The sequence below is a fragment of the Rhinolophus sinicus genome, chromosome 3 (genome assembly GCF_057876585.1).
Source record: "Rhinolophus sinicus isolate RSI-liver-muscle chromosome 3, RSI-T2T, whole genome shotgun sequence".
NCBI lineage: Eukaryota > Metazoa > Chordata > Mammalia > Chiroptera > Rhinolophidae > Rhinolophus > Rhinolophus sinicus.
Window position 1 is genome coordinate 129,105,632 of NC_142503.1, and position 13,343 is coordinate 129,118,974.

At 39.7% G+C, this 13,343-nt stretch overlaps 1 protein-coding gene and 1 long non-coding RNA gene across 4 annotated transcripts in view; one reads left to right on the forward strand and one right to left on the reverse strand.

The window, feature by feature from the left end:
• Positions 1–13,343, forward strand: part of LOC148758628 (uncharacterized) — a 438,105-nt gene that overhangs the window by 304,761 nt on the left and 120,001 nt on the right. The window lies entirely within an intron of this gene.
• On the reverse strand, positions 9,722–12,450 carry LOC148758634 (uncharacterized). The gene is made up of 3 exons (XR_016020826.1): positions 11,663–12,450; positions 11,440–11,542; positions 9,722–11,282 (listed from the first exon to the last, which is right to left on the reverse strand). It is a non-coding gene; the product is annotated as an uncharacterized LOC148758634 (long non-coding RNA).

The following is a 13,343-nucleotide window of genomic DNA, read 5'->3' on the forward strand; positions in this document are numbered from 1 at the left end:
AAGGCACAGTCTCACAGACTCTTCTTTCCTTAAGGAAAGACATGGGGGGACAGTTGGCTGTTGTGTGACTACATTAGTACAGAGGAGCATGATCACAGCAAAATTAGTGCTCAAGTCTCTCCACAGTTGTCATAAATCAGTAAGTTGTGGCTATCCAGATGGATTCAGCTCTCATACACTACATAAAACTGCATTACGTTACATTATGTTACACTACATCACATTTAAAAATCTCCATTTGCTTCTGTTTATAGATAGAAGCTTGTGGATGGAAAAAAACTTCCTTGGAAAGGAAACTCACAGTGTGATGTGATCATAACTTCCTAACTGGGCAGGTCATGGTGGCTGCTCATGCCCCAGGCACATAACTTCTTCAGTAAAAGACATCTTTGCCTTCAGCAAGCTCTATCCATTGTTCTTGTACATCTAGGTTAATATAACTTTGAAATAAGAATAACGCCCCTCAAAAGAGCACATCATCTTGTTAACTATCCTGAAATCCGATCTCCTCCTTGTTTTTCCCACCTTCATTCAATCTTCCTTAATCCCAAATGCATAAAAGAAGCTGCAAACTGTCATTTCTTCAAGCACTTATCTCAGTCTATTGAGATCTTGCTTCCAAGAATATCCTGTTTTGCTCAAATAAATTCTTATCAAAATTCTTTACATGTTTGGACATTTCTGATGTTCACAAGCTCTGGAAAAGTGTGTTGCTCCCTCACATCCAAAGCCCATGTGCAGAGGGCACAGCTGGGGCAGCATTCCTCAAGCCCTGGGATCACTGCACTCATTGCTTATAAATAATCGCCTGGGTCTCCGCAATGGAGGCTGTAATGTGCTGGAAGACAGTGCATTGTTTATTTAGGTCGGCTGGGGATCTTCTTTCTTGCTTCTCTGACTATTGAGAATTTAAGTATCTGACCCCTGTGCTTTCTTTCTGAGCATCATTCCTCTCTTCTCTTCTCTTGCTTCCTTATCTGATGTGACACCTAAAGATGATCCTTCCAAAGATGTTTTAGAGATGCCATCAATCAGCACATTCCTCTCTCTCTTCCATTTCATCAGCCAGCCAAACCCAGAGGCTGCATGAACCCCGTACCCACAACCACAGCACATTGACACCGTGCACTCGATTCTGGGGTAATGTTAGTTATGGCAAAGATCTTAGCCAATAAATCTTATTGACCACATACTATGCCACAGGCAGTGGGAACCCTTAATGTTTACACTACGACAGGTAGTGCTCATCACCCCCAAATAGTGCATTTACTTCTTCATTCCCACCTTCAGAATCCTGATGTTCTTTTAGTTGGCAATGTTCTTAGATAAAATACATGCCTTCCCCAGACTTTCGCGGGCTGGAGTCACCACGGACTCTGGTGCGAGGTGTCACCAGTGCTGATGCGCTCACTCTCAGCTCATCCCCTGTGGTGTGGGGGCTGCACTTCAAACGGGATCTTGTTCCCCTTTCCAAGCTCAGAGGACCAGAAGGAGCTACAGCTCCAATGAAGTCACCTAGAATGGCTGAGGGTTGTTTGCCATGAATAGAAACTCTTTCGATGAATTATTACATCTTTATATAGTTAATAAAGATGTAAGTGTCCTAAGCAATTCATCTTCCTTTTCTATCAATAGACTTTTCTACTTTTTCTAATAATTCAAAATGTCAATAGCTAGGCTTCTTGATACTACATATCAAGGGTCAAAAGTCCTACATTTTTATCCCTGACAGAAGAAAAAGACATTTCTCATCTATGACATTTTAAAAGAGGACCAGAGTTTACACATGTCTGAGTCATGTCTGTTTTGACTAACATGTTCTTAGTCAAATATTTCAGGCACAAAAAAGAAAAACTAGAATGAAAACACCTGAAATTTTGGTTTCAGTTCACATATCACCTTATAATTAATATGAGGCCATTGCATCATTTAAAACTTTTTATTGGTTTCTAATATACATAAAAGAAAGTATAAATACAACTATACAGCTTGATAAATTTTCAGAAAATTGACAGCCTGATAACCAGTATCTAGATCAAGAAACAGAACATCACCAACACTTCCGAGCTCCCTTCATGATCTTTATGATTCTGTTCCACAGGTAGCACTGTTCTGACTTCCAACACATAGATTAGTTATGGCTGCTTTTGTACTTCATAGAAATGGCATGTTCATTGGCCATTTGAATATCTTCTTTTGTAAACTACCTGCTTAAGACTTTTGCCTTTCTCTCAGTTTGTTCGTCTCCTTGATCTGAAGATCTTTTTGTTTTTAAACAAAATGAGCCCTTTGACAATATTTGCTCCAAATATCTCCTATTATTGGCTATCGTTTTAACTCTTGAAATAACTTAATTTTCATGGCAATTTTAATATAGTCCAATTTTGATGCTTAGATTTTTTTTTGTATCCTGTTTAAGAAAGATTCATCTAACAGAAAGTAATGAACAAGTTCCGTATTTTGTTCTACACACTTTATATTCTTTATTTTATTCTTATGTTCAGATTTTTACTCTACCGGAACTGCTATTTACATGTGATTTAAAGACCAAAATGTATTATTTTCTATATGACAAATTATTAGACGCCATTTATTGAAAAGAAAATTTTTTACCCTTAACACACAGTACAAATATTTTTCAATTTTTATTGTTTCAGTATTTATTGTGTCACCTATCACTATCTGCTGATTTTATTCTTCTCTTTCATTTCAGTTTTTCACTATTTTTAGGTTTTTGCTTCATGTTTTACAGCCACCATTTTACAGCAATTTTTCTAAACTTTTGTTCCATTTACTAAAATTAATTATTTTCAGAAAGTTTCTCCTCTTTATGCTCAAGATATTTTCTTTCCCATGTTCATGTGTGTATACCCTTATTTTGTTTCTTACGAAATTCTTATCTCTTATCTACTTATGGTGGCAAGTTAATTTGAAAATCGTTTAGTGTGTTGCAATTCTTTTGTCTACATAGATTAATATTATCATGTGATTTTTCTTTTTTAGCCTGTTAGTATGGTGGAATCCATTGATTTCACATATATAAGCTGCCTTGCATCCCTGAAAAAGAATCCATTTGTGTCTGTTGCACAATTCTTTGTATATATTGATGAATCCTACCTGCTAATATTTTGTTAAGAAATTTTGTGTCTCTATTCATGAGGGAAATTTCCCTGTAGTTTTCCTTTTTTTATGGTCTTTGATTTTTCTGTCAGGGCTATACGAGCTTTGTAAAATGGGCTAGAAATTATTTTCATCTTTGTATTTTCTGGAAGCAATTATGTAGAATTCATGTTAATTCTTCAAATGTTTGGTAGAATCTCCAAAGAAATCAGCTGAGGCTGGAGATTTTTTTCATTAAAATTTAAATTTCTTCATAGACATTGTGATTTCAGCTTTCTCTGACTCCTGCTCTGAGGAGAGAAAGGAGGAGCTTCTCCTGGAGCCCCACAGCAAGGTTTGGGGACAGGCTGCAGGTGTTTCGAGAACACTGTGCCCCTGCACAGAAATAGGTTCCTACATCTGCAGTCTGGGCCCCCACGATGTGCAGGGAGCTGTCCTTTCTAGTCTCTCCAAACTGAGCTCTCAGTCTTTCCTGCTCCCACACGTCTCCAGATTTGACCAATTTCATCAAGAGAACAGGACTTCCCCCAGGGCTTTGCTTGTACCACTGTATGCCATTAAGAGTGATTGAGGAATTGCAGTATGACGTGAAGTTCTCTCCTTCTTGTAGGAGCAGGAACTGAGGAATTTGATTTAGTTCTTGTCCATTCACTTCTATTCGGGAAAAAACAAATAGGAGGCATCAGAAAAAGTCGTATTAGGTCTCTATTCTCTGAGCTACAATGATCTCTCTCATTCTTGTCCATTTTTCTCCTTTCCATGTTTCCCTTCCCAACCCCTTTTATCTTCATTTCAGTTTAGTTTTTTTGCCCCCAAAGTTTTTGCTCTCAATCAGAAATTCTCAGCCCTGCCAATGCCTGCAGATAATATTCCACTATGTTGAATCCTCTGAAATCAATCAGAGAAATCTCAAACTCACGTGACACGTGCATCCATAAGAACAACACTGGTACTGTGAGTAGCATCTCCTTTTCCTTCCTCTTCCGAAAGAGTTGCCAAATCTGACTGCTCCTAAGTGGGTTCCTTTGTACAAGCTTCCTTTAGAACCAAAGAAATGTGTTGTACTACTGTCTTTTGGAAAGAAGGGGGAAGGGGTGACTGCAATTTGAGACAACCAATCAGACTTTGCACTGTTTTACTCACCCACCTTCAGAGGAGGGTCTATGTTTGCAGATGCTGCCCCCTGGTGACTGGATTGAAAAATACCTGATTTTACAACCTATTCCTATACAGAGCTTTCTAATTCAAGTGATATATACTTATATATTTGTCAAGGTTTAGAAAGAAAGAATTAATTGATATTGTTGGGGGGGGATAGTTTGTCTTTAAAAAAATAGATTTTGTGATTAAATCTAGGGCATCAAAAGGAAATAAAAAGTTTCATTTGTCATTTCCAGTTTCATCCAGAATCATGGTGTGTGTTGGTGCATCTGCTAATGGAACATATTAGGTCACAGAGATTTTGAAAAATGTGGAAAAGAGTCATAAATTGTTAGGCCACCCGTGATCTCAAAATAGAAGATTAAAAAGTACCTATTTCTTTGATCTCAGACAGATTATCCTGGTTGTAAGTTACCCAAAATAGAGCTCATATATACTGTCCCACTCTGGTTACTTCCCACATATCAGGAATTCAAAAAACCAATTTAATTTGAAAAGAAATTGAATCTATCACATATCAATTTCTCTAAAAAGTGTTCCTTAAAACAAAACACTTGGGTAGAATAGCTTTCTCTGGCTCCACAGAAATTCAGTCTCATTATCACAGCACTTACCGCCCTGTATTATAACGACCTGCTAATTGACTGACTTGGCCACAGGTACCTTAAGGATACGAACTGCATGATGCTCAAGAACTGTGATGTCCTATATGTAGCTATTAGTCACATGAGGCTATTTAAATTTAAATTAATTAAAAATAAATAAAAATTTTAATTTAGTTTCTCAGTTACACTAGCCACATTTCAAGTGCTCAATACTCACATATGACTAATGGCTATTGGATAGTGCAGAATGGAACATTTCCACTATCTCAGAAAGTTTTATTGAATAGCGCTCCTGTAAAATGTAGCATCGATGAAAACAAGGAGTTTGGTTTGTTGTGTTTGCTGATGTATCACAAGCATGTCCCTGACATGTGGTAGGCACTCAATAGTTGTTTGTCTACTGCTTATCGTCATGTTCCAGAAACTGCTGTAATACCTGGTAAATAGTGGACACTTAAACACTTGTTGAATGATTTAAAAATATGTGTGTTTGCAGATAAAATATGTGAGAGTTGAACTTAAAATATTCCAAAACTCAATTTAAATACACTCTTCCATGAGTGTAAACAAACAGGGGGTGTTTGTAGCTATTTATAAAGGTTACTTTTGGAGGTTGCAGTAGTTTCCTGTGTCTACCATAACCAATACTCTCTAATTTGATGGCTCAAAACAACAAAATTTTATTCTCTTACAATGATGGAGGTCAGAAGTCAGAACTCAAAGTGTCAGCAGGCCACACTCCCTCTGAGTGCCCTAGGGGACAGTCCTTCCTTGCCTCTTCCAGCTTCTGGTGTGTCCAGGTCTTCCTTGGCTTGTGGCTACATAAGTCCAATCAGTCTCTACCTCCATTGAGAAGGTCTCACAAGACCTTGTCATCTGTGTGTCTCTGAACAGGATACTTCTCATTGGTTTTAGGACTCACCTGGATAATCCAGGGTGATTTTATCTTAATATTTGTAACCTAATTACATTTGCAAAGTCTCTTTGTCCGAATAGATTTGCATTCATTTTCCTCGGATTAAGGTGGACATACATTTTGGGGGTCCACCATTCAACCCACTATAGGAACTCTAATGTCTTTGAAGTGTTGCCATATAATGTATTCCAGAGGTTAACAGTTCAGTTGAGAAGATGACCCCCTCAACTACCCACATCACCCACATCCACCCTTTAAGTCAGATGCAAGCTCAACCCCATGTTGTTACCTGCACTTCTGACCGAATATATCAGCGGTTCCCAAGACCCCAACCTCAGGTTTGATTAATTTGCTAGAGTGGCTCAGCTCACAGAACTCAGAGAAATATTTTACTTACAAATTATCAGTTTATTATGAAAGGATATAACTCAGGAACAGCCAGATGGAAGAGATGCATAGGTCAAAGTAAGAGGAAAGGGTGTGAAGCTTCCATGTCATTTCCAGACACCAAACTCCCCAAACCTCCACATGTTCACCTCCTGGAAATGCTCTGAACCTGTTATTGAGCCAGAGTTCATATGTCCAATGATTCGAAAGGCTGAAACTGAAAACATTGGAAATTGGAGTAAAGAAAGGTTTATTGTTCGATAAAGTGCCAACCAAGAAGATGGGAGACCTAATGGTGCCTCAAATCTATCTTGCTCGCTGGATCAGGCCAAGCATTTTTAAGGAGACAGGGGAAACCGGTGTGAGGAAGTGCTGGTGGGGCAAGTTTTAATTGGAGGACCTTAAAATTGGCTATTTATGGTAAAGAGGTGTCAACACCAGATCTTCCAGGACAATGGACGCTTGACTTCTGAATGGGTTCTATTGTTCAAGTTCTAATTCTTTCCTGGTCTTTTGGTTCTTTGGGGGGGGTGGGGAGACGGGGTAGTTTGCCAGACCTTTGGTTCTGCGTGGAGCTAGATGTCAAGGTTCTCTTCTCTGACCGTGCTTCAGCTGCATGACTTGCAGTTTTGGTCTGTTTTCTCTGAAAAGCAACTCAGTATCTCATTAAAAAGGATAGGACCATTCTGAGTTGGTTCTGGGGTTACAAACCCTATTCCAGGGTGGGGAGGTTATGGAGGTTACATAATTGATTAAATCATTTGCCTTTGGCAATTAAACTCAATCTCCAATCCCTTTCCCTTCCTTGGGGGAGGGGGAATTGAAAGTTCCAACTCTCTAATCACGTGACTGAGGCTTCTGGCAGCCAGCCCTCATCCTTAGGTTACCTAAGGGCTTTCCAAAGTCACCTCATTAATATACAAAAGTTACCTTTATTGCTCTTCTCACAGGAAATTTAAAGAATTTTAGGAGCTATGAACCAGGAGCCTTGGAAGAAGACCAAATATAAATGAGAAACATATTTTGGTCATCTGAAATTCAAGCGTATATTTTCCTTATAAATCACAATATCAAAGGAGGCCATTGCAATCATCCAAGTGAGAGGTGTTCAATGGTTGAATTAGGAAAGCAGCAAGCATGGAGTAGAGAAATAAGGAAATAGATATGAGTGCACTTTGAGAGGTAAAAATGATGGGACTTTGCAAATTATTGAATGTGTGTTGTGCTTCATTAGCATCCCGGTACCCATCTGTCATAAGGAATGTGTTTACTCAACTAGTCTTGCAGTAGTGGCCGAAGATGCTTCCAATGCTCCAAACTTTCTATATCCCATTCCCTAGTGTGCCCCTTCCACACTGAAACTGGGTTGGCACCATCACTAACTCTACTAAAGAGAATGTCTAAGAAGTAACATGTGGCAATTCTGAGACTAAACGTTAAGATGGCCTCGCAGCTTCCATTTTTATGATTTGTAAGTCTTGGGCCACCAGGTAAGATGTACAGCTTCCCTTCTAGAGAGATCACGTGCAGAGGCCATGTGGGAAGGAACAGGCCCTGACAATACCTCAGGGGGAGGTGAGCCCAGCCATCTCAGTTCTCCAGCTGAGCCCAGACTTCCAGACATTCCCACTGAGGCTCCAGATATTTGAGATTTTGGGGTGTTTCAGTCCAGTTGAGCCCCCAGACATCACATGGAGCAGAAATATCATGAGATAGTACAGTGGCAGTTGTTTGAAGTCACTGAGTTTTGTCAGGCAGCAAAGCACAATGACACCGAAGTCCTTAGAAGATGAGTCTTATTGAGGATTGGCGAGAAACTGGCAAGACTAGTGTTTTTCCTCTGTCTGTCTCTAATAACTCAACCTGACACGTGTACCTATTTTACCAAACTTCTTTTCAAATGTAGTCTTAGCCCTCCTGCTGTGGCACAGAAGATGTGGTAGCACTGCTCAGATGTCACGAGACCCTGGGCCTCCACGGCACAGAAGCAGGTGGCTGATTGCTCATGTTGGGGCCCTGCAACAAACAGGGAGATGTAAGTTTTTCTTGTTCAATGTGAAATTTATTTCACTCATTTTCTCATTCTATCTGAATGAACTCTAAAAATAAATAAATAAATAAATAAATAAATAAATAAATAAATAAAATGAGGGGCTATTTACAAGGGCATGCCAGTATCTCTAAATAATCAAAATTTAACAAACTTTCAAATTTAGATCAATTTGAGAACCTAAAGAGACTGAGAATTTTGGTCTATATTTCCTTGGTTACACATGGCTTTCATGATGATATGGATATATTGTTGTAGGACTCTGCATTCCAAATTTGCAATTTTCCCATGTTTGCAATAGTAGATTTTCCATATCAAGTTCCACTGTATCCAGGAATTGGTTACATGTGTGGGAAGAGCTTTATCCCTCACATCCTAAAGCAAGCAGGGGGCCCAAGGGAGTTGGAGCCAGGGCTAGTTTCAAGTAGCATTCCTTATGGGAGCGCTGTATACATGTAATTATTTTCTATATGTTATTGTAACCACTGAACAAGCTCAAAATGGTCCTATCGTGTTTAACAAGATACTAAGTTGTTTTTTAGACAACAAACCAAAACTGCAAATCATGCAGCAGAAGCATGCTCAGAGGAGAGAAGTTTGACCTCCAGCTTCATCCAGAACCAAAGTCTTGCCCTCCCCCCCGCCCCCCACACATATACACACATGGAACCAAAGGACCAGGATAGAACTGGAACTTGAACACCAGAACCCTTTCAGAAGCCAAGGGTCCTTTGTTTAGGAAGATCCGGTGTTGATGCCCGCTTAATCTAGTCAGCAAACAAGATGGATTTTAGGCACAATTAGGTCTCGCATTTTCTCAGTTGGCATCCTCTCAATCAATAAAACTTTCCTTACTCCAAACTCTGACACTTGTGTTTTGGTCTTTCAAAGCGTCAGGTACATAAATTTGGGTTTCGGTTACACTATGACATGAAAAGGCTGTGAACCATTGTCTTGCGACAATGCACAAATGAATCAAACTTTGTCCTTGCTTTTGTTCTGTGACTTTTATTTCTACCTGTTTAGCGTTGGCTAAAGCCACAGCATCATTACTGGAAATATAAATTCTCCCGTTGATCTTTCATCCAGTAGTGATGGAGACCCGATTTAGGAAGTAGACCAGCAGCAGGAACAGTGATGGCTCTTCTTTTGTGTTGATTTACTTCAACACTAGTGTACAGTGAACCATAGGTTCCCAACACTCAGTCCTCTGCTCTACACTTCTACCTCTACACATATTCAAATACCATAACAGGTTCAACCATTCCATATCTGATGGTCAAACAGATTCAATAATACCTTATGAAGGACTTTTTATTTAAAAAAATCATCCCATTAGTATCTCTTAAATGGGGTTCAGTACAAGGGGTTTGTATGCAATTCAATATTCTTTTCAAAATATGTATTATGTTTTCCTAAACACGTGATAATGACAGTAATAAGATTTTTTTTTTTTAAACAGGACTTTATTGGGGAACAGTGTGTACTTCCAGGACTTTCTTTTCCAAGTCAAGTTGTTGTCCTTTCAGTCTTAGTTGTGAAGGGCGCAGCTCAGCTCCAGGTCCAGTTGCCATTGCTAGTTGCAGGGTGCACAGCTCACCATCCCTTGTGGGACTTGAGGAATTGAACCTGCAACCTTGTGGCTAAGAGCCCACTGGCCCATGTGGGAATTGAACTGGCAACCTTCGGAGTTAGGAGCATGGAGCTCCAATTGCCTGAGCCACCGGCCCGGCCCAGTAATAAGATTTTTAAAGAGAAGGAATGAGCGCACGTGCAATAACAACATAATTTAGGAAGCTGAACAGGAGCTGGATAAGTAGTTATTAATGTAGATGTTGGGAAAATGGAAACTGTATCTATTAGATGAAGAGGCCCAGAAGACAGTTAAATCATGTTGACACAACCCACAAAAGCTCCAGAATTAGTGGCCTCTAGAGTACTAATGGGGTACTACACTGATAGATATTTTGGAAATCTCAAAGTGAGCACAGCACCAGATACTCGGCCTGCCTCATATACTTGGAAATCACAAATGAAGACACTTAGATCACAGAGTTCAGTTACTTATTCAATATGACAATCACAGTAGAAACTGGAGGATAGATCACGTTTAGTAGTGAACTTCTCTTATCAATGCTTCTTTCAGTATCACAAGTGATATTTAAAACTGCAAATAGCCACATATAAGAAGAAATGAAATGCAGACATTCATGTAGGGAGCAGGTTGAACCAAACCAAAAAAACCAAAATCCCCATTGAGTGAAATGAGGCAGCATTGCCTGTCCTGGTGTGAAACATGCAGGAATCCATGCCAGGTGTGTGAGAAGAGGCCATATCCACATGTTCCATTCCTGCATGTCAAGAAATGTGTTCAAAAGATTAGCCTTAGAAAGTAGCAAAAATGGGGGATAAACATTACCCCAGTTTAACCAGAATAGTTTGGGTAGGTTTGAATACCCATCTAGTTCATTGGGAATCCTGCCAAAGAGGAGGCAAGGGATCTGACTGTACGGCTAATACATTGGTGGGAGTCGAGCTTAGTAGTGTTCACTAAGGGTCCAATTGGTTGAGGGACCTACAATGACTAGAATGCTTGTTTATCTCTGTTTCCAGTTCCTCCATGATTATTGAAAACACTGTAATTCATTGGATGTGCCTTTTCCACCCCACACATGGCTTTCCATCCACACAGGTACCAGATCAGCACCAGCCACGGGTTTGCGTATGGGCTGCAGGTGCCTGAAGAGCACTGTGCCAACGGCGCAGAGGTATGTGGCTGAGTCTTCAGGCTGGGACCCTTTGATGTACAAGAAGCTGTAACCATTCTTAGTATCGAGAGTGGCTTTAACTCGTCCTTTCTCCTTTTCATCTCCATTTAAACTAATTACAAACAAGATCTTGGGGCTTTTTGCAGGTTCCCATCTGTACCAGTGTAAAGCATAAAAAGAGCCGGAAGGGAAACGGCAGGTGAAGTTGGTGCTCTTTCCTTCCTGAACATGCAGGAACTGAGGACTCTGCTCCACGTTTGATGCGCTGCTCACTCCTGTTGAGAAAGACAGGGTCAAACAGGTCTCTCTACAGTTTTAATTTTCTTCACACATTCCCCAATAAAACCTAGAGGTGCTGGATTCCCCATCGTCCACCTTCCCCATCAACCACCCCAGACTGTTCGGAATGTCTTCAGCAACAAAAGGACTTACTGTCAAGATGAAGCCATAGGATTAACAGTGAGGCTGGCAAAAGATGCTTCTCCATTTATCCTCCCCAAGTATCCTCAGCAGAATAACGTTCTGCAACCTAGATCTGCACAATATTCTGCTTCAGAAAACAGGATTCTGCACCTGGTTGCCCAGCCAATCAGAAAGACAAACTATGCAAATGTCCTAGAAACACACCAATCAATTCTGCCCTAGATTCAGTTACCTGTGGTTCAAAAGGAAGGATGAAATGCTGCTTTCTTGAGGCCAACTTCATCAACATTGAGGAAATCCCCCCATAAGTTCACAATGCAAAGAGAAGACAATCTTTCTGAAGTGCGCTGCTTGATCGTGAACTGCTTTTAAGTTTAGAGAGAGTTGCAGGTGGGATGGCAGTCTGTGATGGGAAAAGCACTTTGGTTAGGAATCTTTTATGTGAATTTCCAAAAGAAAATTTTTAAACTTTCATATTCCCCAATATTATAAATATACACACATACTATGTGCTAAACAATCTTTTGCTCTGTATACATTATTCTTATACAAATTCAGGCACTTTACAACCAGAAAACTAAAGCTCAAAGAGATTAATTAACTCTAGGTCAATTATCTTGTATGCTAAGAAGTGGAACATACCAGATCTGACAATTAAGTTCATGAACTAATCCAATAAAAGGTGATACATACCTCATTGCTGAATCTCATTATGGTCACCTTTGAAGTACTCCCCTTGGGAAGCTATGCACTGACACCAGTGCCTATTCCACCACTCAAATTTTGGGACCCTTTTTCTGGAATGGCCATCAGAGCTGTCATCATATTATCCTTGATGTCCTGAATGTCATAAAAATGTCTTCCTTTCAATATTTTCTTTATTTTGGGGTAAAGAAAGAGGCCATTAGGGGCCCGATCACGTGAGTAGGGAGGGTGTTCCAATACAGTGACTTGTTTACTGGCTAAAAACTCCCTCACAGACAGTGCTGTGTGAGCTGGTGCATTGTCGTGAGGTAAGAGACATGAATTGTTGGCGAAAAGTTCAGGTCGTCTAACTTTTTCACGCAGCCTTTTCAGCACTTCCAAGTAGTAAACTTGGTTAACTGTTTCTCCAGTTGGTACAAATTCCTAACGAATAATCCCCCTGATATAAAAAAAAAAAAAAGTTAACAACATCATTGCAATTAGCTCGTGAACTTAATTGTCAGCCCATATATATATATATATAGAGAGAGAGAGAGAGAAAATAATTAGAAAATGATAACAGCATTTTTTCATGCAAAAATAAATCAGGGGCAGGATTTGACCTGGCATCTAAAGGACAATTGGCATGGGATTGGGGAGGGGGTTATTCTTGTGCTTCCTTTTATGGTAAAGTTACCACTTCCTTGTTTTGTGAAGTAAAAAGTTGGAAAGAGTGACAGGATAATGTGGTGCCTCTACTGGGAAAGCAAAAACATTACAGGAAATTTCTAGCAGGTTTCTGATTATGTCTCCTTGGTCAGAACTATGGGATAAGCAACACTTAGTTGTAGAAAGGATGTGAAATGTAGTGTGGGCTTGTCTGTTTTAAAACCTGGGGATATAGTTGCCCAAATCAAAATTGAGAGTTATGTTAATATGGAAGCAAAAGAGTTGGTGCTGAGGTTGGTCACTTGTGGTGTCTGCTTTCCTGACTGCTAAGGTGGGGATTCAGAGTATTAACTCATTCTGCCTGAGGAGTCGGTGGAAATGTCACAGTAGGGATAACCTTTATTTAGAGGAATTAATAATAACTTTATTAACAGGAATTTACTGAGTATATATGCTGTACCTGGGACTTCATAATAAAATTTTGTATATCATATCCCATTTAATTCTCAGCAACCAACAAGACAGGTGTTCTTATTAACATGTATTTATAAGGAAGCGTA